Genomic DNA, 26,000 nt, shown 5'->3' with positions numbered 1-26,000 from the left:
CTTTATAAACCAATCCTTAGTTTCATTTAAGGTGACTTAAGAACAAAACTGTTGTCAATTATTTCTAGCACTTATTTACAGGGTCACTTTGAGCTTACTAAGCCAGAATCTCTGGGTACATACTTGAAAATACATGTTCCCAAATGTGTCCATAAATTTCTAGTGCTCAGACAGGTTTATAACTGTTGCTCTAGTATCTGTCTAATTGGCAAATATGGTCACTCTAATTACTCAGAACGAAAGTCTTCCCAAGTCCTGATCTACCGCCCATAACTAAAGTTCAAAACGAGAAGAAAAACGAATGATTAGGAAGAAGGTAAGTGAAGCAAACTTGAGAACGACTGTTCAATGTAATTAATTTCTCTTCAACGCTATACTAAAACGGTACGGGGAGAAGGAATCGAATGGATTTTGTTGCAAAGAAAGTCATTCCGAGGAGAAAAATGGGTAAGTGGAAGGCATAAAAATGAGTAAGGAAAGAAGAGGGTTATTAACAAATGAGCTCAGAGAGGATCAGAAAAAATAAAACACGGGGGTGGTTTTGCAAGTTTTAGAGGTTGTGTGAGTTGTCTGTATTTATTTCTTTAATGTACTTAAAATTCATCTGCCAGTTCCTTATTGGGAAAAATGCCTCAAGTTCATGGAGCAAACCCAACTTAAACCTTTCTACCGTGACCATAATTTCTTATACACCACCCCAGAGAGGTAGAATAGTCCACATCTGCACCAAATGAGGAACAAACCACCAGTATTTGATGCTGCACTCAAAGTAAGGTAGTTACTTACTCAGCTATAGCATTTTGGCTGCATGAATTATTCTATTACTATGGAGACAGTTTAAATTTTCCCTGTTTTGTTTGCTTTTCTGTATCCTTTGCTTTTCTCCATATTCAAAAAAAAAATCAAAATCAATTTCATACAAATACAATTTGTGGCATATCTAAAACAGCTGTGGCTGAATGACGTAGGATTTGAAATCCCCCAAATTATGTGAGTGTAGAGACTGAATTTCTTGGAAACAAACACCAGTAGAGAGAAAGAAAGGGAAAAAAACAAAACAAAACAAAACCTCAGCATGAAAGCCAAACATATTCCCTAATGAGGCTTTTGATGAGGTCATAAATTCCTCTTTTTCTTTTCTAAGTGAAGTCTCCAAACAATACGTGTCATAAAGAGAGAGAGATCAAAATTCAACTGTTTTTTTTAAAGCCGTAAATCACATTAATAATTTAATCAGTGCTTAGATATAATTTGAGTTCGTCTCACAAATGTTAGTGATGGTGTGTTTGATTATTTTTAGAACTGCCCTGGCTGAATGTCCAAATTAAATATTTCATTTAGATTTGGCCTTTTCAAGATTCAATGGTGTATCAATTCAATTTTTCTTAAAAGCTGCCGTTAAAGCAAATACCTGCAAAAATATACTAGTTAAAATATCAGGTTTAACCAGATCAGTGATAAGTTTCATGAGGTGTAAATGCCATTAGCATTACTTCAGCCAGACTTGGCTACTGCCAGGCAACTTCTGGGAACACGGTAATACGATGCATGCAATTTTCACACACTGAAAATTGCAGCAAAATCGTATGGCGGGGAAAAAATCACATGGCAAGAAAAACCTGGTATTTTTTAACACCACAAGCTCACCATGGTTAATAAGAATGCAACAGTTCATTAACCTCAGACCACTGGAAACTCCAGAGTCTGAAGTCACCAGTATCAAAAAGAAAGGAAAAAAAAATCTGCCATGCTGCTCAAAGTATTATGCTGAAATTATCTTGGCATCACTATAAACCAGTGTGTTGGTCTGTTGTGGGGAAGGGTGAATACCACACAAATCCCATGCTTATAAATTTGTTCCTAGATAACAAATGCCTACAGGTAATTAGCAAATTCACTGAACTTCTGTCATCCTAATTTAATTGTTTAGATAAGAACGTCTTGGGTCACTGAAGTTCTTCAGCACACAAATTCATAGGTATCAAGTGGGCTGATGATAAGAAAAGGTCAGCCATTAGGAAATATAAACATACATGCAATTTTAACAAGTGTAAGTGAGAACTTAATATTGCTAACAGTATGCGCAGGTGAAGAAGTATGAGATGCAGGCCTTGCTTCTGAATTTTTTATGCTGAAAACACATTTCTATACAGCAGTTAAATAACAACACAAGTCACTAAATAACTGCATTAACCTTTCTTAGGTTGCTTTGTATTGATTTTGGCAGTTACTGAAGAAAACATTTAGAATATGATTCCTGGCATATGGTAGATACTCAATAAATGGAAGTTAGAAGAGGTGCACCATGTGTCTGTAGCAGAAAAAAAGCACAAGAACTTTTTAAGTGCGTTGAGATTAAATGTGGGGTGTGTTGTCAGGAAAGACTTCCTGGAAAAAAAATTATAAAGTATGTTAGAAAAAGCCAAAAACAGGGGGCTCCTGGGTGGCGCAGTCGTTAAGCGTCTGCCTTCGGCTCAGGGCGTGATCCCGGCGTTCTGGGATCGAGCCCCACATCAGGCTCCTCCGCTAGGAGCCTGCTTCTTCCTCTCCCACTCCCCCTGCTTGTGTTCCCTCTCTCGCTGGCTGTCTCTCTCTGTCAAATAAATAAAATCTTTAAAAAGAAAGGAAAGGAAAGGAAAGGAAAGGAAAGGAAAGGAAAGGAAAGGGAAGGGAAGGGAAGGGAAGGGAAGGGAAGGGAAGGGAAGGGAAGGAAAGGAAAGGAAAGGAAAGGAAAGGAAAGGAAAGGAAAGGAAAGGAAAGGAAAGGAAAGGAAAGGAAGGACTTCCTGGAGGATAAAGTACTTGAATGGAAAGAGGATTTTATGTTTGAATGAGAAACAAGTGGAAAAAAACACACTCAGAAATGAGTGCATTAATACGAAACTGAGGAGATGGACATGAGGCAGAAATTCTCATGCAGAGTATGACCTCAGAAGACCCCAAAGGCCAGGCTGAGAAATGTGGATGTTTTCAAATAGGCTGTGGAGCTCAGGGAAGATTACTGGCAAACCTCTCTTTGAGAGAAGATTAACCTGCCTTTGGTAAGCCTGCTGGGGAAGAGAAAACAAACACATCAGATGTTATCATAGTAATCTAGGAAAAAGTGATGAGGCACTAACGTGGGGTGTTAAGTAGTGGTAATAAAAACTGAAATTGGAGATGTTTCAAAGGAAGAATTAACAGAGCTTACAGACTTAACTCCATGTCAAGAACAAAAGGGTGGGTACGGTTAAGAATTATTTCTAAGGTTTCTAGCCTGGAGGTCTTAACAGAAATGGGGAAGTTGGAAAACAGCAATATTTTAAGTGGCAGAGAAGTGGAAAATATATGGTTATACCTTCTAATTATAAAAGCCCTCTAACAGTTTACACAGTCCTTTCTCAAACATTTATTTTATACTACTAACGGTGAGGTGGGTAACACAGTTATAATCCCCACTTGACAGATGTGGGAACTGAGGTTCTGAAAGGGAAGGACAGTCAGTGAAAGCTTAAGTAATCCAAGGAAGTAGTCCCATCTGTCTCCTACAATAAGGGGCTTTTCCCCCAAAATAACTTTTGGGGGGTTTTCTGTTCTGTTTTTTGTTTTTTTTAAAGATTTTATTTATTTATTTGACAGAGAGAGAGCACAAGCAGGCAGAGCGGCAGGCAGAGAGAGAGGGAAAAGCAGGCTCCCCAAGGAGCAGGGAGCCCGACGTGGGACTCGATCCCAGGACTGGGATCATGACCTGAGCCGAAGGCAGACGCTTAACCAACTGAGCCACCCAGACGCCCCAAAATAACTTTTAATGTCATGATATTTAATTCATCAGGAGTCAATCAGTTAAGTTACAATAATTAACTTGCTTTTATTTATTCAACAAATATATTTGCACCTTACATAACAGGCAATGTCCTAAGCACAGGAAGCATGGTAATGAACAAGACAAACACAGTACCTAGTGTTTATTTTATGGGGAAAGACAAACAGGTAAGTGAAAGAATACACACAAAATTTCAGGTAGTGTTAAATGCTATGAGAAACAAAGGCTGGTGTGCTGGGAAGAAGGGCAACTTTAGAGAGATAGACAGGGAAGCACTCACTGATGAAATGATATTTGTGCCAAGACCTGAATGACAAGGGGTTAACCACGTGAGAGTCTGGAGGCAAAGTGTTTTAGGAAGAGGAAGAGAAAGTATAAAGGCTCCAGGACAAGTACAAACCTAGACCAGTCAAAGATGAGAAAATAAGACCAGTCAAAGATGAGAAAAAAGGCCAGTGTGGGGAAAAGTGGTAGATGAGGTGGGAGGGACAAGCAGGGATCAGGGACCAGAGAGTAGGACCTTAGAGTTCAGGTAACCATACGTTTTAACTTGCACAGGACAGGGCTAGGTACTCCTGGTTCTTTGGGTGTAATTAGTAGTGGCACTTTCTTTCACTCTCAAAAGAGTTCTAATTTCGATGATAAATTAAACGGTCACCCTGGTTCCAGGCAATGAATGGTAGACTTAGAATTAATTCCAAATACAATGGGAAACCATTGAAGGAAGCCATAATCTAAAATCTAACTTAAAATGATCAATGTATCCATTCTAAAATGTCATGGTTCCACAGATACCCAACATAAGCTATCTATATATACAATAAGTAGCTGTTTTTAACATTCTCTCTACCAGATTTATCTTTTTAGGCTAAACAAAGTTTTATGATTGCTCTTCAAATCTTTCCTATCTTCAGAATACCTAAATGAGTTGAACTATCTATGCTTCCAGACAGCAGTCTATGAGGTATTTTGTTAGGGGGCTTTCCAAAGCAATATAGTTCCATTTCTCCATGCTACGGCCTGCTGCCCAAATAGAGCAGCTGATGAGGCCTTCTGAAGTTTGGCAAAAGCAGCAAAAATCTAGAGGAGGAAAGATCCTATAGCCTACACTTACTACAAACCACCACACAGAACAACACGGCACGAGGCTCACAAAGAGATTCTGACTGAGCCGCCATCTTCTCCTCAGCTTCAGAGATCCAAGCTGTGAAGAGCTCTTCCCCCTCTCTCTCCCACTAGAGTTTAAAAGTAAAGTCACACAAAAGATAAGACTTTCCATGCGGTTGTCAATATTGTTTTCACTGTTATTTAATATTTTTATGCTTTTGGTCTTAAGAAATTTAAAACTGTATTGAATTTTGCTGTAGTATTTCTTTCATGCACACAAAGGAGACTCTCCCAGTGCCAGATGTACTTTGAGAAAAATGCAAATATACTTTCCTCGTGCTTGGTCCAGGGTCCAGTGACTCTGCTCCCAATTTCCTCTGCACCAGTCCTCTTGATAACAGCCATGACAAATTTCTATTACCTTCCCTCAGCTATGATTTGTGAAAATGTTAATCATCTTGTTTGCTCTTCTTTCAACAATAAGATCCTTCATACCCATCACAACATACAGAGACTCAACACAACGAAAAACATTCTAATGGTAGCATGAGGATAGAGAGGAAGAGTCCCACCAACCTTCCTAAAAAGCAATGAAATAGATTCTACGAAGGTGGTATGTTTTATCGCGCATGGAAATTGCTCTGAGGGCTTAGTCAATAATGACTTGGCAGAGGGGGAGACCAGAGGCAAGCAGGCTTTTGCACTCTTCCAGAGTAGAAATGATGAGGGCATGACATAGAGCAAGAGCCGCGACAAAAGAAAGGAGTAGAGGAAAAAGAGATATTGCAGAGTTAGAACTGATGGCACATGGCAACTGATTGGACACAGAAGCAAGGGAAGAAGAAAATGAAAATAACTCCAAGACTGCTGTCCCCAGTTCCTGACTGTTGGTTGATGACAATAACTAAAACTGGGAAGGCAGAAGGAAAATTAGGCCCTGGAGAGAAGATGAACTGACAGGCCACCCATGTGAAGATATCCAGCGGGAACAGGCTAATTTAATGACTTAATATTATATAATTCTAGGATATAAAGACTAAAATATGTCCAGACCTTCACCTGCTTCTAAGACCTTTAGTTTGAGAATCAAAGGACAAAAGCCACACTAGCAAATTATATACAACCTAATACTTTCAAAATATAAGTGGGAGAAACATGGATGCTAAATCCCATGAGCATTAAGCACAGTAATGCTGTAAACATCTAAACATTTCTGTGTAGGTCCAAGAATGAGGACTTTCACATTGGTCTGGGCATTTTAGTGCCTCAAGTATATTACAACAGAAAAAGAACGAGATAGAAAAAACATATAATAGTCGAAACACAAATTCCTTGGTACGCTCTTCAGCGGCCTGCTATGCTTTAGCAAGGCAGCCAAGTTCTGAGATTTTCAGGAAAAAAATATTTACTTACTTTAATATCTTTAATTTGGCTATTTATCACATAACTGAAACACATTAAACCATCTCCCATTGTCTTAAGCAAAGAAAGAAACATAAGCTCACTGTATTTTATTAAAGGAATAGTGCAGCAGTTGAAGAGGCTTCTTTAATAAAAATTTTATTAAATTCATTTAATAAAAATGAATTCCTTAATAATAACCACCCATCATCACCAAATAACATATTCTGACATGTATTTCCCCCCAAAATTTCTTATGAATACTGCTAATTCTCCAAATGCCAACTCGGGCACATAAAACAAAATTAAAACGTGCTGCAAAGTTTTAGAAATGCTACTACCTATGGAAGAAGGCTCGTGCAGAATTTTAGAAACCTTAAACAGCAGCATTTTTTAGAAAAAAGTTTTCTGTTATAGTTTTACAAACTGCTATTACTTTGAGTCAGTCACAAATGTTTAATTTTTGATCATTCAAAATGGATTTGGCTTCTTCAAGGCAAAAAGAATTCAAGTCAGTAGGATGACACAGACTGGACTCACACTTAATCTACTCTGAGATAGCAAAATGAAAATCCTTTAATGAAAATAAGAAGTCGGAAAGGGCCCATGTCAAAAACAGCTGGTCACCATAGTAATGCCTGAAAAACTTTTGTTCTGAAAGGGGAGTCAATACGCAGGGCTTCTAGGAAAGATTACATTCTGACCATGAGGTGAGGAAAGGCAGGACAAACTCTAGTTTTCGGGGAGGAGCTTAATGGAAATGCAGAAGGTGGAGCCAAATGAAAACATTATGCACAGAGTTGACAATACCACTCAGCTAAAGATGTGACCACCAGAAAGGAGACCAAACCAAAGAGCCATTTTCACCAGAGACTCAAACTTCTTTTCTCGAACAGTGACAGTCTAGAGAGCCTGTGCTCTCTAAAGCCCGGAATTCAATAGCAGGATTCTGGACGTTCATCCAGTTGATTTTTTTTTATTGATTTTCAAAATCAACAACTTTCATGCACCCATCATATGATAGTGGATGCTCGTTTAGCAGCAGCTGAAAGGGCATTTGATTACCAAAAAGCTTCTTGAATTTCATAACTGTATAAATGAAATCACACTTCATTGAACAGGATCGCTTCCACATCAACTTGGAAAACAGCAATACATATGTGAGTCATATATTATTAATTAAATCTACAGTCAATGCTGGGTTTTCAGAACTCTTAAAATCACCCAGCACACATTTACAAGTTTGAAATCACTGGTAAAGCTTATCATAGAGGTTTTCTTAAAAAGCAGAGATGATGCAAAATAGGTTGCTATACTAATATTTCTATTACTGTATATTGTACTTCTTACATATTTATTTATCTTTCACACCCAAGTTTCTCAAGTTAGCTCCCAGGAAAAGACTATCCTATTTATCTTAAAATTCTACCAGTCACATAATTTTTTTGGATGAACACTTTAGAAAATGATAAACAAATGAGTGGGTTCTAATACAAGAAGTCATAAAATAAATGTAATGGACGCTAACTATTAAGGAGAGAAATGTTCCTGAATTTTTATCATTTTAGTCAACGAAAAACACACATCAATATTTGTACATACAACTGGTTTTACATTAGACTTTTTGCACTATCATTTAATATACATTTTTGTTTTATGTAAAATTAGATGTGGAATTAAAACACAATGAAGTCTTCTTTCTAATTCTGTTGACTGCTGTTCCTTTCTAAAATAAATATTCAATCTGGAAAAACATAACGAAAATCCTATTTCAATTTGATCATTTCATTTAAGGAAAAACAGGAACTATTTATTAACCAGCATGCTTTTAATACTTATATTTTGTTATATCCGGTTAGCTTATAGATTACATTTTTTTAACCATCAAACACCTTCTATATGGATTTCTAAATGGATTACTTCCAACTGCCAAGGCCTAAAAGAATTAGCTGCCTCAACAACATGTTCCCTTTAAATCTACACTTCAAATCACAATGCAAAAAGATAGAGAGGTCCCCAATATTTCAATCTTCATATCTGGCAAAAAGTTATTGCAAAGCCAAAAAGAAAACTAAAAGTAGCTGAGACAACCTGGTGAGATTGAGGAAATTCTTCAAAATCTCCTTTGGTTTCAGCAAAGGTAGAAGCTGAGAGAAAGCATACTCAGAATAGACCTTTTGGGCTCAACAAGAAAGTCAGCTAGAGCACTCAACTGTATTTACAACAAAGCAGTATCAGAAACATTCTTTACTGTGAATAAACAATGAGCTCATTCAAACCAGTCACACAAAAAAATCCTGGAGAACTGAGGCGATTACGGTTCAAGGAGTGAGTTCTTGAAAAGGAAAGGTTTACAGTGAGTTGGAAAAATATAGTCAAAGATCATGTCATTGAAGACTGAAACTATATTGATGGCATTCGGTAACTGACAGGATACACAACCACTAAAATCTATATATATACTCGAAAATACTTATTCCAAAAAACTCACTTCATGGCCCCTACTGATACAAGTTATTCATTTATACTATAGAAGTAAAGAACTATTAAAATAATGCAAAGAGATGGCATATTGACTTTAATCTTGGGGTGGGAATGACCGTAACTCCAGCAGAGGTACACGTGACGTAACTCAGCTACTGCCAACAGCACCTGGAGGGCTCGAACTGGTCCCTCTCTGCTTTCCTGAATCACTCCATTGTTGAAATCAACAAATCCAGGAGACAGCCCAGCACCAAAACCAAGACACACAAAAAACTTTCGATTACAAATATCACAATGCACTTGCACAATGCGCTTGACTCTGGGGGTCACAGATGGCTACCGCTCATTGTTTCTCTGAGAAAGAGCAAGGAAAGAAGACTTATCAACCCATTTGGTTATGAGCATTCGGAAATAATTTTGGAATTGCAAGGTCAAGATCTGAATGTTTGCTCTTTATTTGAGGATGCGTGGGCTTTTATTTCTGGTCTAATTTAATCAAAGATGATGGATTACTTACAAACAAGTGATTTCGAACTCATGGGAAAAAGGAGGAGGTGAGAAGCCAGTAGCTCAACAGCAGCTGTTGTCCCATCAGCTGGAATCCATAGCAGAGAATCCCTGGGACTCAGTCCAACTACTACCCATGCAGGCCTCCACCTTTACCTTCTGGAAAGTGTCTTCTTAGAAAATGAGCATATTAAGGAAAATTTTTAATAGAAAAGAGAAAAATAAGTTCTCCCTATGACGCTCCAAATTCCAATGTTATAAAATAGTAAAGAGTCCAAAAGATTATAGGCAACACAAAGGGTCATCAGCTGCTTTTAGGAAAAAAGTATCTGAAACATTTGATAAAAATAATACCTAATCTTAATGGTACTCAATGCTGAGAATTCTACAGTTTCCTTTAATAGCCTGTTTCAGTGTTTAATAACCCCTTAATTCAGAAATGATAGACTCTTCTCTGTTGCTGCAATTTAAAACCATTTTCTCCATTTCATTTTTGAAGAGATACAAGTGTAGTATGGGTCCATATAATAATCTTTCGTATGCTTGAAGGAGTTAGTCATCTTGCCCAATCTTCTAAGGACAAAATAAAGTCCCAAGTGTTTTCAATTTTACTCATAGGACCCATTTTCTATTCTTTTCATCCTCGCTCTTTACTGAAACCACTCAAATTTTGCTGCATCCTTTTCAACCAAATCTATTCCACTAACAAAAACTGGATCAAACTATATCAAGCTCAAACAATGGAGAAGATTGCTAATAACAACAACTTATGTGCTGTACAGCCCTTTATAGTTTTCAAGCCGTTTTCATATTCATCTTCCTTTTTTAGACTCACCAGAACCTTTCAAATTAAAAAGAGAATATGGACATTATATGACTGATCTTTCAAATGATACTGCAGGGGCAAAATGCTCTTTTTTTTTTTTTCTCTGAACTTCAATGACTTACATACCCTTGAAGAGGCAGAAGGGAAAAGAGCATGAGTGCTGACAAAGAGCAACAATTGAGGTGCAAGAGAAGGAATTCACTTCAGGTGCCCTCAGTCTCTTCAGGACACAGGAGACGAGAATGATGGATAAAGTGTGGCTTTCAGGACGTAAGGAGAGAGGAAACAGTTCAGAGCAGCCACTGGGGGACAGTGACCGGAAATTAACTACAAACAACTAAGAAAGCAGTAACGGCCTCATTTCCCCCTCCCTTAGCTTAAGGCTTCTTTTGGTGCGTCTCCTTGTCAGTCAAATTTTGAAGCACAGAACCTCCAACATGTTATTTCTCTTCTGAGATAAGTGGAATTTCAATATTGGCCAAGCTAAAGAGTGATCCACTAAATCGTACCTCTGAATTCCTTCAAAGCCTAAGAAAATTAGAGAACAAGAGGCTTAGAGGTAGTTTAGGTCAGAACTGGGGAGAATTACTAAGACAAAAGGTAGAAGCAGGAGCAGAAAACAAATGGCATGGCGCAGCCTGTGCCAGGAAGAAAGTGAAGTGCATGTTTAGAAAAGATGCTTCCCCAGTTTATTATTAGAGGAGTACCGCCATTTAAGTTTTCATTCATTTGTGCTGTGTGTTATGTATTACTGTCCAAAGTATATTCGTTGTATAGGAAGCACAAGCGAGGGTGTCTATTTAGGAGTGGGTGTCTGTTTTTTCTCAGCGTTATTCCAGGCAGAGGGAAGTCTTACCACACTGCCGGCATGATCCTAATGAGGCGCCACCAATTACCTCAGAGCACACACATACCTCCATGGAAAGAGAACCCAAGGGGGATTCAAGTCTCTCTAGAATTCAATTTGAAATCTCATTCCCTTAAGTGATGGAAATACCTCAAAGGAGTACAATAATATAGTTTTAAAGAAAGTAGAGAAAAAAAGACTTAATTAGCAGTCTCATTTTTTATATATGTTACTGTGGCTACGCGGTAGCAAGGTTTCCACGTCTCTACTTATGAAGGGAGAACATTTTTAAAATATGGTTCTAAGTTAGTGAAACTGATAGCAAATGGAATACCGAAAATATGTCTTAATGGAACATTTTTCAGCAAAAATATACTTTTATATGTATTGGAAATATAATAATTCCAAAATGAGAGTTATCAGGTAAAAGTCTGCAACTGGAATTTATTTCAACATGTGGATGACGCTAAAACCATTATATTTTGGCAGCCCAATAGCTTTGTCTTTCTCTTGATCATGACAATAACATTAGACAATCTACTGACTAAATTCACCATCGATAAGAAGCTTTACATCAACACATCATGAGGTTCCCGTTATTGTGTACTTGTGAAGAACAGATACGTTGTCCAGCCACAGATATTTAGAGATTACACAACAAAGAAAACTGACACACTGCCAATGATCTAAAACTTAAATTCATCACAGTATCTGGTTTATGCCCTCTGCCTCTCCTAATGAAGCCTATCAGTTTCAAAAAGTAGTAGCATAAGCAACAACTTCCGGGTTTTAACCCAAAATTCCAGAAAGAGACCCATTTCACTGCCATAATGTGTGTGTATCACATATTCTCTAAGCACTTTTTCTTCCTTCTCTACTCCTAATCCTGCAACTTCTGAGACAGTCAACACTTAAACGCTATAATCCTAAAGTGAAATGCACAGGCATAGGTATACTTCATGTACAACTAGAACGGAAGTCCATGGGGGCAGGAAGAGTGCCTCTGGCTACCTGTCTTCCCCGACAGCCAGGTGATACCTGCTTCCCCCCAGGCTCTGCCACGCCCAGGCCTGGAAGCAGACAGCCAGGCCCAGACAGATAGGAGGACCCTCCCCCCACCTGTAAGTGAGGCTAGAATGAGTCTTCTGACCCCAAGGGTGTGCTGCATGCCTTGCATTTTGCCTTCTAACTATATAAAGGTCCTATGTTCCATTTGCAACATTCAGTGAGTGGCCAGTCTCTCAAACTGACTCTCTGGTCTAGGTCCTGCAAGTCTCACTAAAAACAGTTTAAACAAATCATGAATTTTTAAAGGATCATAATATATAATAACAAACTATAATTAATATTTTTATATATAGGTCACGTCAGAATGATTTAGTACTCCTTAAAGGCATGACAGTGCCAAAGCAGGAGATTCCTAGTTACTAGAAATTGCAAATAAAAACTTCTTGTATAAGCTCAGGTCATGATCTCAGGGTCAGGAGATAGAGCCCCACGTGGGGCTCCCCACTCAGGGTGGAGTTGCTTAAGACTCTCTCTACCCCTCTCTCTACACCCCTTCCCCCATTCTCTCTCTCAAATAAATAAATAAATCTTACAAAAAAAAAAAACCTCAATGAACCACAGCTTTTACGACAGGAACATTATCAAGTATACCTTCAGATATTTGGATGACAGTTGGAGAAATGCAAATATTTCAGGAGGCTATAAAAGAACAGCACAAAAAATCTTAAGAAATGAAAATGCATTATTCTCCTCAAATTTGCCAAATAATCCTACATTTAAATTGTTAAGATGAAATATAACTACAAATGAAATAAAACTGAGCTCTCTGGAAGACTTTAAATTCTGCCAATGCAAGTTTCCAGAAACGTGGTTAAAACCTATTTTCTCCTGAGATTAAGAGCGGAAAGGCTTTCCCTCCTATTTTTCTGCATGACAGAGTCTTTGCAGATTATAAACAGACACAGAGGCTCGCTCCTAAAAATCTTGGAGAAGAAATCAGCATTTGGAGACTCATGTACTAATGTATGTCATGACCTCATACGCAGCTGGCCTATTCTCCATGCTCATTACTACCAATATGACTTCAGTCCTGCTTCCCCTCCTGTTCCCGTTCCCAGAAGTTCACATTCTTCATTCAATCCCAGCACTTCCCAAACTGTACTCTGCAAAACATTCGAGGCCCAGGAGACGTTAAATGGATATTTCTGTCAAATAAGTTAGGGAAACATTTCATGGGATATCTCCTCTCAGGATTCAAAAAACGTAGTTTGTGGCAGAATAGGAGGGTCTTTGAAAGACAGGCTGAAGAGAAAGATTTTATTCTTTAGGCAATGCAAGAAGCATGGAAAAGGTTAATTAGGGGAGAGAGATGATTAATCTGTTTCACGGAGAAGGTACAGGATGCTGGAAAGATGAGATTGGGAAAAGAGTGAGAGATCAACAAAATAATCATGACAGATATGCCACGACTGAGGCAGAAACAGAGAGAGCACACTGAACAACTTGTGCAGAGAATGAAAAGTGCCTTACAAGAAAACTGGACCTAGTATGAGAACAGGGTAGAAATAACGGCGTCCTCTGTTGTCACTATTTTCTCAGTGAAACAGAAGGCAAGATAGCTTGAGTGAGGAGCTGGTGAAAATTTAAAGAAATGAGAGGAAAATGATGAAGGTCAAGTTTTGGGTCAACTCCTGTGGGCAAGAGGAAAGGAGCTGTCCCTGGCCAACCCAGGCAGTACAAGCTTTCCGTTCCCTCAGGCCCCCATGACACTTTGTATGACCACTACCTCCCTTGCGGTAACTTTAAAATCTGAATATTATTATTACTATTATTATTATCATTATACATACACTTTTCTTACTTCCTTCTACCAGATTTTACTACTCAATTGGAGAGGTCTTTTTTGCCAGTATCACCTTCCATAAAACATGACATTAAATAGGAATTTAAAAAGTCATTGCTAAATTGAAGGTGTAAATATGTGCTCATTAAATACTGGAAACCTTGCTTTAACATCCACCTTTCCTGTCCTTGCTCCCCCATAGGTAAAGTATTTTTCCCATCTGGCTTCTTTCAAGATTTTCTCTTTGCCTTTGGTTTTCAGCAGTTTAAATAGGATGCGTGAGTTGTTGGTCTTTGTTTTTAGTTTACTTGTTTGATTGCTTTTGGTATTTATGCTACCTGGTATTTTCTGAGCTTCCTGTGTCTGTGGTTTTCATTAATTAATTAATTAACTCTGGAAAGTCATTAATTTTGGAAATTTTTGGCCATTATCAATTCAAATATTGTTTCTGCTCCTTTCTCCCTTTATCTTCCCCCCTGGTACTCCAATTATAGGTATGTAAAACCTTTAAAAATTGTCCCACAGTTCTTGAATGCTCTTTTTTTTTCTTTTTTCTTTTCTTTGCATTTCAATTTAGGAAGCTTCCATTGACCTATCTTCAAACTCACTAATCTTTCCTTAGCCATGTCAAGTCTACTGATGAGCTCACTAAAGGCATTCTTCATTTCTGTTACAGTGCTTTTGATTTCTAGCATTTTCTTTTGATTCTTTGAGTTTCCATCTCCATTCTTATATAAGCCATCTATTCTTTTTTTTTAAGACTTATTTATTTATTTGAGAGAAAGAGAGAGAGAGGACAAGCCAGGGGAAGGAGCAGAGGGAGAGAGAGAGAAGCAGACTCCCTGAGCAGGGAGCCCAACGCAGGGCTGGATCCCAGGACCCTGAGATTATGACCTGAGCTGAAGGCAGACGCTTAATCCACTGAGCCACACAGGTGCCCCTAGCCATCTATTCTTACATGTTGTCTACTTCTCTGATTAGAGCCCTTTTGTATTAATCAGTTATTTTAAGTTACCTGTCCGATAATTCTAACATCATCATCACACCTGATGATTCCTTTACCTCTTCAGAGATGCCTTATAATTTTTTGTTGAAAGCAGGTATACTGTATTGGGAAACAGGAACTGAAGTAAATAGGCCTTCAGTGTGAAGATTTATGTTATCTGGCTATATTCTGGGTTGTCTTTAATGTTTGCCGTGGCTATAGGTGGGACAGACAACTAATTCCTCTATTATCTTTGTTTTTGTCCCCCCCGCCCCGACTTTGGGCTTCCCTACGTACTTCTCCTCAGAGAGAGTCTGAGTCTTGCAGTTCTTTCAGCTATAATTCCCTGTTATTATACTGGGGACCTGTTGGGATAGTGGTAAAATGTGGTGAGAGGTAGCGTTCCATAACCTGATTAAATTTCAGTCTTTTAAAAAAAAAATCAGTCTTCTAAGATTTCCATGCCTCTGGCCTGTGACCTTTACAGAGCATTTCACTCACTTCTTTCAACAAGACAGGAAGGCTACAGGGGACTAGAGATGAATATCTGACTTCTGTGGCTCCAGGACAAGGTTCTGACAAAGTCTTTCACCCTAAAGAGCAGGCTTTGTATGGAGATGGTTCTGGGTGTATTTTACGATGATTATTTACCCAGGCTCCTGTCAGAGTCACGCAGGTGCCATTTTCAGATCTTCACTGTGAGAACTTGGTGGGGCTCCCCTGGGTAAGGTTCATGAACATGTGAGGGCTGGGGCCCACTGTGAGATTGGAACCCCCAGGAATATTTAACTCTAACACTAGTGCATATCCAGTCTTGAGCAATTTATCAAGATTACCACTTAAGTGTTACTTCTTCAGAAGCTTCTGCTCCAGGGAAGCAGATATTGGCTGACACAATCTGCATGCACCCATCCCTCCAAATGTCAGGGTGATGGTTTGCCCTGTAACCTTAGGTCTATGATGAGAGATACGGATTTTTTTTCAATTTGTCCAGCTTTTTCTTGTTGTAAGGATGGAAGTGACAACTACCAAGATCTCTAATTGCCAGAGCTGAAACTGGAAGTTTCAACATCCACTTTTCATATTAAGTTGGTGTTAAAATACACACACACTCAGGTGCATACACCCACTATGCACACAGCACACAACACACCATTCTTTCAGATCCCTATACTCAAAAAATGGGTAAGGGAAGAAAATACATGTATAGAAGACATTCAAAGATGCTAATGATTGATAACAACTTAAGTATACTTCAGTGGTGCAAACCTGGCATTTGGGGTCAAGATCTGGCCTTGATACTTTTCAGATGTAATACGCATGTCTACCATTTACGTCTCTAATCTTAATGCAATCAAATGATATGAAATTACTTTTTGGTCATTACAAATGTGTTAATTATTATCATAACCCTATGCAGCATTTTCTTTCTAAAATAAAAAGATAAGAGTGACAATGCTTTATATTTACGAATACAATCACTAATGAAAAAATTTCAGAAAGTGAGGAGGATCAATATTCTCCTCTATATAGGTCTCTATCACTGTAGTTCAGTTTCTTTGTTTCACTGCTTCCGTCTGTTACTCTTCCCAAACATAACAGCCAATTTTTAAGTTAAAGTATGAGCAAAGATTTACATTTTGCATTTATATATTTTTAATTTCTAGTTACAGAAATTGTCAAAGACTACAACAAATAGAGAATAATAATCGACTACTACATACCCACAACCCGGGTGAGGGTTATGAGGTTATGTGAGGTTTTCTAACAGCAGTGCTGATAATGGCACTTTCCTATTTTCTGGGTGTCAAGAGGCAATTGTGGCCACAGCAGGAGCAGATTAATTCTGGCTTCCTGAATACTTAATTGCAGCTATGGGGTATGTTCGCAAACTCACAGGTCCAGCAATAGCCTCAGATGTATGCGGTTTTTAAGTGGATCAGATCTATACTGTCTGGAAGTCATTCCGGGTGGCACAGCCCAGAACCCATTCTTTGTATCTTCAATCAATTTTATAAGCACCTAATTCCCTTGCATTAAATATCTTCCTGTTTAAAACACATCTTGTTTCTGTTTTCTGCACTAAATCTTGACATACACTATTTGATATTATCTGTGGAACTGATACTAAATTTTCATGAACAAATACTTAATTTTACTATGCTATACATTAATTTTTCTATTTTACCTGTCCTATTTAAAATCCTCTTAAATTTATATTCACTTTAAAATTTATATTTCCAGGGGCACCTGGGTGGCTCAGTCGGTTATGCAATTGCCTTTGGCTCAGGTCATGATCCCAGGGTCCTGGGGTCAAGCCCACGTCTGGCTCCCTGCTCAGCAGGGAGTCTGCTTCTCCCTCTGCCCCTCCCCCCCCCCACTTAGGCGCACTCTCCCTCTCTCTCTTGCTCTCTCTCTCAAATAAATACATAAAATCTTTAAAAAAATAAAATAAAATATATATTTCCTTTCTAATCTATTCCTTAAATTAAATGCTGATTGCAATGTTTCAAGTCTATTTCATGACCCCCCAGTGGGTCGCAAGCCTCAGTGTAAAGGACACTGCTTACACCATAGTGTTATTAAGAGAGCTGAGAGTATATTATAGAAAATCATAACACCATTTACTTATTTTTCTTTATTTCCCTCCTAGCCTACATAGCAGACAATCTAGAGTTTTTCCTGCTATCATTTTATTGACCTCTACCCTAAATATGAGACAGCTCTCAGGCAACTCTCCTTGTAGCTAAGAAATATTTTTAAGAAACAGTCAAAAATGGAAAACAGAGAATAGGAAAAAAGTGGTATGACTGACATTCAGGTTTGGGGAAAAGCTACTCTTAACTTAAAAGAATGCAAGTTTTTCATGAAATCATTTTCTGAAAGCTTTCATTGACAAGAGTTGATTTTTTTTTTATTAAAACATACCTCCAGAAACCATATGCAATGTTTAATTTTTTTTTTTTTCCTCCATCTACTCATTAGTCAAACAGAAATCTAATGGGGACCAAAGGAACTTTTAAAAACTAAGCGTCCTTAAATCTTGTTATATGAATAGTGAACTATATTCAGTTTTTAGTTCTTGATTCCAAAACCAATAAAATCACAGCAAAATGTTAAATGAATCCACAGATCTCAGAGGATAACAGATCATAAAACTCCCACAGATTTGGCAAGGTGACAGTCACTGACAGAAGGAGAAAAGATATATAAATATAAGCTAAAGTTTCACATTTTTCTATTCTAAAAAAATTGAGCTTTATGTAAAAAGGGGGGTTCTTAACTATAAAATATTTTTTCTATTTTAACAAAATGATAACATTAATGAGCACTATCTCTATGCATTATATTTCCTCTCTTCAATAGGAAAAAAAATGCTTTGAATCCATTTGTATCATAAAGCTCAGCAGGCTTACACTTTGATTTTCATGTTTTGAATAGAAATCTCTCCAAAAATTTATTATCTTCTTTCTCGCTTAGTGAAACAAAATAAAATGAATATTAATTAGCCTTTTGATGCTTCAGGTTTTTCATTGTCATCATCAATCACCATCCCATTCTGAAGTACTGTGCTGCCCTCGGGAGTTACTCCTATGTGACAAAATGCTGAAGGTGAAAACATCATGGACGCTGGTGTCGGACACAACCTGGTTCAACCAAGGTACTCACAACTTTCTAGAGCTATGATAATAGGCAAACTAATTAACACCCCTACATTTAAGTTTCATCTGCTATCAAACAAAAACCATATGCTGTTCTCATTAAGTTCTTAAAAGGATTAAATGAGTATATGCAAAAGAATAGAGTAATGCCATTAACACTATAAAATCAAGTATCTGTTACTTCTCAAACAGAATATTTCATAATTCTGAATAACTGACACAACTTTATGACCAGCTGGTGGGTGAGTGGGGCTCTACTGTCTTTGTAGAATCAATCAGCAGCAACTTTTAAAGTTAAAAGCACAAAATAAGGTGGCAAATTTAAACCTTAAGTTGAAATATACTTAAAACAGATGTTTTTGGCAAATTTTACCTTTTTAAATTTTATTTTGTTTGTTGCTGCAATACAGGCATATGACTAATTTTTATTTTAATTTTGTATACCAGAAATCTTGCTAAGTAGCAATACATCTAACAAAAGACATATACAAGAGTCTACAGACAGCTTTATAAAATTTTACTGAGACATGCAAGAAGACCTAGATAAATGAAGAAATATACTATCCATACTGGATTAAGGAATAAATTTTCCCCAGATTGTTCTATAGACACAATGTAATCACAATATATAATTACAAAAGGGTCTGAGTGGAAATTGACCAGCTAATTCTAAAATTTATATGGAAATGCAAAAGGCCAAGAGTAAACAAGGCAATCCTGAAGAACAAAGTATATGAGAACTCCATCAGATATGAAGAGTTATTATAAATAAATGGCAATTAAGACAACACAGTATTGCTACAGCAATAGAGAAACAAAAGATAACTGGGACAGATGAGGGAACATAGAAACAGACCCACAATATATGAAGAGTTGGCTTAGGACAAAAGTAGCACTTTGTGGAAGTAGGGAAAGGACAGTCATTTCAGTAAACAGTGTTGGGACAATTGGATATCTATATGAAAAACAATTAAGTCCTACCCTCACACTATCTAGAAAAACAAAACAAAACAAACTTCAGATGAAATTTTTAGGCCTTAATGTGAAAGACAAAACTATGTATTTAGTTTTTAGAATATAAGAAAATATCTTCATGATCTTGGGGAAAGGAAAAAAATTCTTAAACAACATTCTAAAATCATGATTTCCATAAAGGGAATAATTGATAAATTTGACTAAGTTAAAAATAATAAACGGTTGTTCAGTGAAAAACATAAGACGGAATGAGAAGACAAGCTGTAGAGTGAGATGAGATATTATAACCCATGTACACAACAAAGAGTTTCCAGTCAAACTCTATGCAGAAATTCTGCAAAGACAGGACAGATGTGTAGAATGAAAAAAGAATAAAGGACTTGGACATGTACTTTTCAAATAGATAAAAGTAAGGGGCAAAGTACTACCAAAGGATACATATAAGTGTTAAAAAAATAACTATATTTTAAAAGGAATAAAATAAAAAAAAAATAATAAAGAAATTAAAAATAAAAGAAACAGGGGTGCCTGGGTGGCTTAGTCGACTGAGCATGTGACTCTTGATTTCAGCTCAGGTCATGATCTCAGGGGCGTGGGATCAAGCCCCACTTCAGGCTCTGTACTCAGCGGGGAGTCTGCTTCTCTACCTTTCTCTCCCGCTGCCACTCCCCCTGCTTGTTCTCTCTCGCTAATATAATTACATCAATCTTTTTTTAAAAATTAAAATAAATAAAAGGAAGAAAGTGCTTATCATTAAAGTCAAGGGGTAGTGGTTGCCTCCCAAAGTTAGAATGATTCAGAGGCAATGACAATATTCTTTATTTCTTCATGTGGGAGGTGGTTACAGGGGTGTTTATTTTATAATTTATTCATAATTATATACATTGCACAACTGTTTCATACACTTCTGTGTATGCATTATATTTTGTAATAAAAGCAGATTTTTTCAAGTATACTAAAAAGTGCACCAAAAGGACAGACCAGATGGTAACAATGTTCCAGATAACCCAGACTATATTCCCCAAAACAGAGTCTCCTTAAAATGTAACTTCTAGATTCAAATTGTCCGCATTTTCTTGTTCTAGAGTCAGACTAACCATTGTAGGCCATCTATTACTTTCTCCAGAGAAGGCTATATGGACGAGGGATCATGTGGTCTGGGTCTTAAGGGATAAGATTTGGATGTGGATAGACTGGGGAAAGGATTCAATTAGTCCTACTAATCCTACTGTCAGTTTGATGAGTAAATCTTCCTGAGTAAGCTTGCCTTCCTGGATCTCAGTTTCCTCATTCAATTAAAAAAGGGGGGGGGGATTATGCCTGAGTAAAAATGCAAGCATCGAGTTTTTTCCTCCCTGGTGATAAGCTTTCACAACCTGCACATTTGAGAAGGATTCCACAGATCTGCCCGGTCTGTTAACTCTCACTGTGATCTTAAGCAACCTAGAGCACACAGAGGAAACCTTTGGCTGGCTGTGGTGGAAAAAGGGACAAACTGCATGTTTGACTCAACCAGTGTGAATAGGGAAATCAGACAGATAAGGAACCAAGCAATTCTGGGCCTCAGTTACCTGAAATTTCAAACAGAAACAATAACTTCCACGCAACATATCCTGAAGCTTATATGTCATAACTGTTGCCAACATGATCCAACAAAGACAAACTGTAAAGAGCGCCCTCACTTCTTAACACAAACAGGTTACAGGAGACGTAAAAGGAGTCCAGTTCCGGCTTGAGCATTTACCAGCAGGGTGACTGACCACAGATGGGTTGGACCAATCCAGTTCAAATCACTTAAGGTTCTTTTCCCAACTCCATGATCATATGTAAACTACAACTTCCACAACTATATGCCATCTAGGGGGTCTATGCTCTCTGAATACTGCTTTTGTGACAAACCTAATAAATACAAATTCAATATTATAACTAAGATAAATTAAAAATCATCACTTCATGAAAGGATTCAAACTAAGGTTTCTTTAAATAGTTTTCCCAGGAACTAAAGCGTGAAAGCTAACATTTTATATATACCTTCCTAAAAAGGCAATGTTATATTCAGTTATACCTACGACTATCTCCCACAGCTGATTAAAGAAAAAGAAAGGAAGAACAAGTTTCTGTTAAAACCAAAGTGGAAATCAGGGAGAATGACTCCAGTTGCAGATGTACACATTCAGGTGAACCTGAGGCCGATGCAACAGTTACAGGATTCTGTCCTACTCGGCCCTTTGACAGAGGACCTGAGCGCCCTTCCGCACACATGCGGCCCAGTCCCCGCAGCCAGACCCCTGCAAGGGCCACCTGCCCTGGCCCCGCCCGACACGTCCCACATGTCTACAGCTAAAGATCAAAGCCCTAGTGGAACAGGGTGTCTCCAGAATGCTGTTCCAGTCATAACTCCTTGAGCCCATGCCATTCTAGTCGTTAAACATTTAGAAAGTCACTGTTAGGTAAACTGGAAGTAAGTTTTTTTTGTTTTCGTTTTTTTCATTCTAAAGTAAAAGCAAGGGGTTAAGCGAGTCGGACTTACCCAGTTTTCCTACTTTGTTGGTTGACGTGGTCAGATTCCTGGGAGCTGTCAGCAGGTAGACAGCCGGAGGCACTCTTTGTCCTTTTCTGGGTTGCTACATCTCTCTCCTTTGTTCTCATTATGTAGCAAGAGGTTCAGAACTAACACTTGGACAAGAAAACTCTGCTAGACTGAGCACAAAGTATTTCCCTCTAAGAAATCAGGTATACAAAATATATACCGGTCTCATTCCCCAATCTCAACCAATACAAAAAAAAAAAAAAAAAAGTTCACAAAAATGGCTTTCACACAGCATGTTCTCCTGGCTATCTGGAATCAATTCAATTCAACTTACTGACCGAACAGTGAAGATAAATAATATTTACATTAGACTTTTTAAAAGCCTCTCCTAAATATTACCTCATTTGGATCTGACCATTTATCTTGAGATATAGGTTATTATCTCTATTTCACAGATGAAGAAAACGACGCTCTGAGACATTCGCCTCACGCTCAGCTGGCGAGCAAGAGGGATGAATCTGCAAGAGCAACATCTGGAGAAAGAGCAGTAGCGCAGGGCCAGGCACCGCGTGCAGCACAAAAGCAGCCTCAAGTGTTCCGTAAACCTTTACCATCCTCAGTGAAGGGCAAGTTCAGAGAGATAAAATACAGAAGGTTCCGAGACGAGAGATAGGACTATGGAGCCTCTTGCACGGTCATTACCAAATTCACCCTACTCCACGGGCTCCTGGGAAGGGATGGAGGGAGCCCCATGCTGGTACCAGCTACCATGCTCAGATTAGGCCTACTGTCACTTCTAAACTGTAACAAAACTACACGACATGTACCAATCATTTAATACACTACACACCAACTAAAATGGTAATGTATGTCAGTTCTGATTCAGTAAAATGGGCATCAGAAATAAGAAATCAAACACCACTAAGTAATTTTCCAAACAGCAAGTAACTAATGAGTAAGACAGAAAAGATATACTTCAAATAGGATTTTCTTCCCAGAGACTTGGTAGCTAAAACTCTCATTTGAAAATTAATGATAATAATTTCAGCAGTAGAGTGTTATAAATCTGCTATACCTAATAGTTCTTAATTGAACATATTAAGGGAAAAAAAACTATTTCACTTTACATATGCACATGGCTTCTTCAATAATTTCTTAAGACTAAACAAGCCTTTTGGGATCCCAACATCCGCTGAAGATTGAACACCTAATTATCATTTCAATACGCATTCTATCAAACTGCTTAGAATTTTAACATCATAAGCTACTGCCTGATAACTGATTATCTCAATCACCAATTTTCCTGATACTTTTTTTCTAAATCAAAATCTAGGCTATTTCCAATAGGTTTGAAAACTTATTACATTTCCAAAATACTAGAAAGTTCCACTAATGTAGGACTTACTAACAACAAATACAATAATAATAATAACAAATTTCAACTGACATTTTTATACCATCTTTTAAAAACTGACTTGGTCATCCATGAAACACTTCCTCACCCTATGAAAAAGATTTGTGGCAGAGCAGTGTGAGAAAGGAAGGTATTTGGTGCAAAGAATACACAGAGCCTCTGTATAGTAACATTTTATCAATGCTACAGTGTCTAGAATATAGTCTAGAGCTTACCCTCCAAAAAGCAAAAAATATTAAATGAAGCTCTTCAAACGCAGAGGCTCAGCTGTGACATATGTACCAAAAACAGGAGCTCTATTTTCCTTGGCTTTTTAAAAATAACTTCTGAGAATTTCTTTTGAGACTAACCCACAAATAGACGGTTCACACTGACCTCCTTGTTTGTCCAAGCATGGCCTAAAGAGTGAAACCACGACGTTTGGTAAGTAAAGCTATCTTCCTGCTTCAGGCTCCACTCAAAGGGGGCTATTATATCGACGCAGCCCTGTTACACAAAACTGCTGTAGGTGCTTCATTTCTGTCACCAGAGAACGTCTGTCTATGGAATGCGTATGTATTACACAGGATGTTCTTTATGTAATGAGTATAGCAGAGTAAGACTAATAAGCATATTCAAGAGCATTCAACTTCATAAAAGGCACTTTTTTCCTGAACATGAAAAAAAAAAGATGCTTTTTCTTGATTCTCTACACCCATGCTCCACATTCTATTTAGCCAAGTGAACACACATTCTTTCCCCGCCCCTAAGACATTTGTCTAACGCTTGTCCCATCACAAGAGTTCTAATAAAAACTTACCTAGATTACTACGTGTTGGCATGTGCAATTATATTAACATTATTTAATAACATTTGTTGAGTTGATTTGAAAATTTCCCTGAGCAAAGCATGAGACTGTTCTTCTAAATCATTCGAAATACACAGTAAGCAACATGAAATCATTTTTATATAATAAAAATTCATATTTCTTGAGAATAATAGAACCTATTTCATGCAAGTTGTCAGAGTTACAGGAGATAATGCCGATGCTGACGATGAGGGTGGTAATTGTAACATTTACCAGGCACTACCTGTGTGTCCCGCACAGGGCTTTGCACACAGAGTCATTTACTCCCCATGACGAGGCCCTGCTGTTATCCCCACCTTAGAGACAGGTAACTGCTCCGGGGAAGATGATGTTTGCCAAGCACCAGCACGCGGCTGCTTAGCGGTCATTAGTTTTCAATCGTATGGGACTGGAACAGCTTTTGTGGCTTCCAACGGTACTTTCCGTAACAGAGCCTTGCTATGCCACTTCTGGGTATCACGGCTGACTAGTGTTCCTGCTTTTAATTCCAAACTTTGAAGCCTTTGTTGATCTTGGAAACATTTCTCTTAACTGAGCCACTATCAAAAAATCCATTTTCTTCTTCTAAAGTAATGGAGTTGTTGAAACTAGAAGCGACATTTCCCAGCCTCCCTTGCAAGAAAGTCATCTGTTTGACTAGGCCCTGGCCCAAAGAATGTGAGATGGGACATATCCCACTTCTAATCAGGACCCGTGAAGGAGTGAGTTTATCTCCTCCACAGGCTCTCTCTCCTTACTTTCCTCCAGCTGGAACCCATACATGCAGTGACCAAGCTTTCACCATCAGACAACAAAGCTCTAGGCCAGGGGTCAGGAAATTATGGCCCATGGCCAACTTTGGCCCACTACTTGTTTTTACAAATAAAGTTTTGTTGTAACATAACCATGAAAAAAAATTCATTTTTCTTACATTGCATTTATACTCCTGATTTTAAATACTGGTTAATCCAGACAAAGACTGGGTTTTCATCTGTGGGCAGTTGTTTTCTGGTTGTCAACTGTGCATTACCAGATTAGTCAAATATTATTTAAAATATTCTCTAAAAGAATTAACATGATCTATTTGAGTAGATATTCGTGATCTCTCTATAATGCTTCCTTATGAAGTGATTCTGAATCCCAAAAGACCAACTGATCCATAATTATAATTACAGACTTTCGAAGACAGAAGAATCTTTGGTGATCTGATATAACCCTAAATTTACAGTTGAGGTAAGTGAGGCCAACTGAAATTAAATTACTTTTATGTTATTCCCCCAGCCTAAATATATGGGACTATATGGACCTAGAAGTAAATACATAGGCAAATTATTGATGAGGCAAACAAAACTCAATGAATGAAGTGGGGAGGGGGGAATGTAGCTCTTTTGTATGAGAAAGCTGAACTTAGAAAACTGAATATTCTAAAAAATAATAAAATATTTAATAGTGTCTTCTTTTTCCCATTTTATTGAGATTTAACTGACATACAATGACCTACCTATATTTAAAATGTATAATTTGGTGAGTCCTGACTTACATACACACCCATGAAAATATTACAACAATCAAGATAACAAACATTCCTACCAGCCCCAAGAACTTCCTGTGCAGACCCTTTATAATCCATCCCTCCCCCTACTGCTGTTGCAAGACTAACACCGATCTGCTTTATGTCATTATAGATTCATTTGGGCTTTGCAGAACTGTATGTAAATGGAATAACATAAAGCGTATTCTTTGTTTGGCTCCTGAGTATTGAGACTCATCCATAACGCTGCATG

The 26,000-nt window shown here is 37.9% G+C and overlaps 1 protein-coding gene across 15 annotated transcripts in view; it reads right to left on the bottom strand.

Moving 5' to 3' along the window:
* PPP1R9A (protein phosphatase 1 regulatory subunit 9A) overlaps window positions 1-26,000 on the bottom strand; it is a 298,618-nt gene that overhangs the window by 183,238 nt on the left and 89,380 nt on the right. The window lies entirely within an intron of this gene.

The sequence above is a fragment of the Ursus arctos genome, unplaced genomic scaffold (genome assembly GCF_023065955.2).
Source record: "Ursus arctos isolate Adak ecotype North America unplaced genomic scaffold, UrsArc2.0 scaffold_3, whole genome shotgun sequence".
NCBI lineage: Eukaryota > Metazoa > Chordata > Mammalia > Carnivora > Ursidae > Ursus > Ursus arctos.
This window is presented reverse-complemented; position numbering and strand designations above follow the sequence as displayed.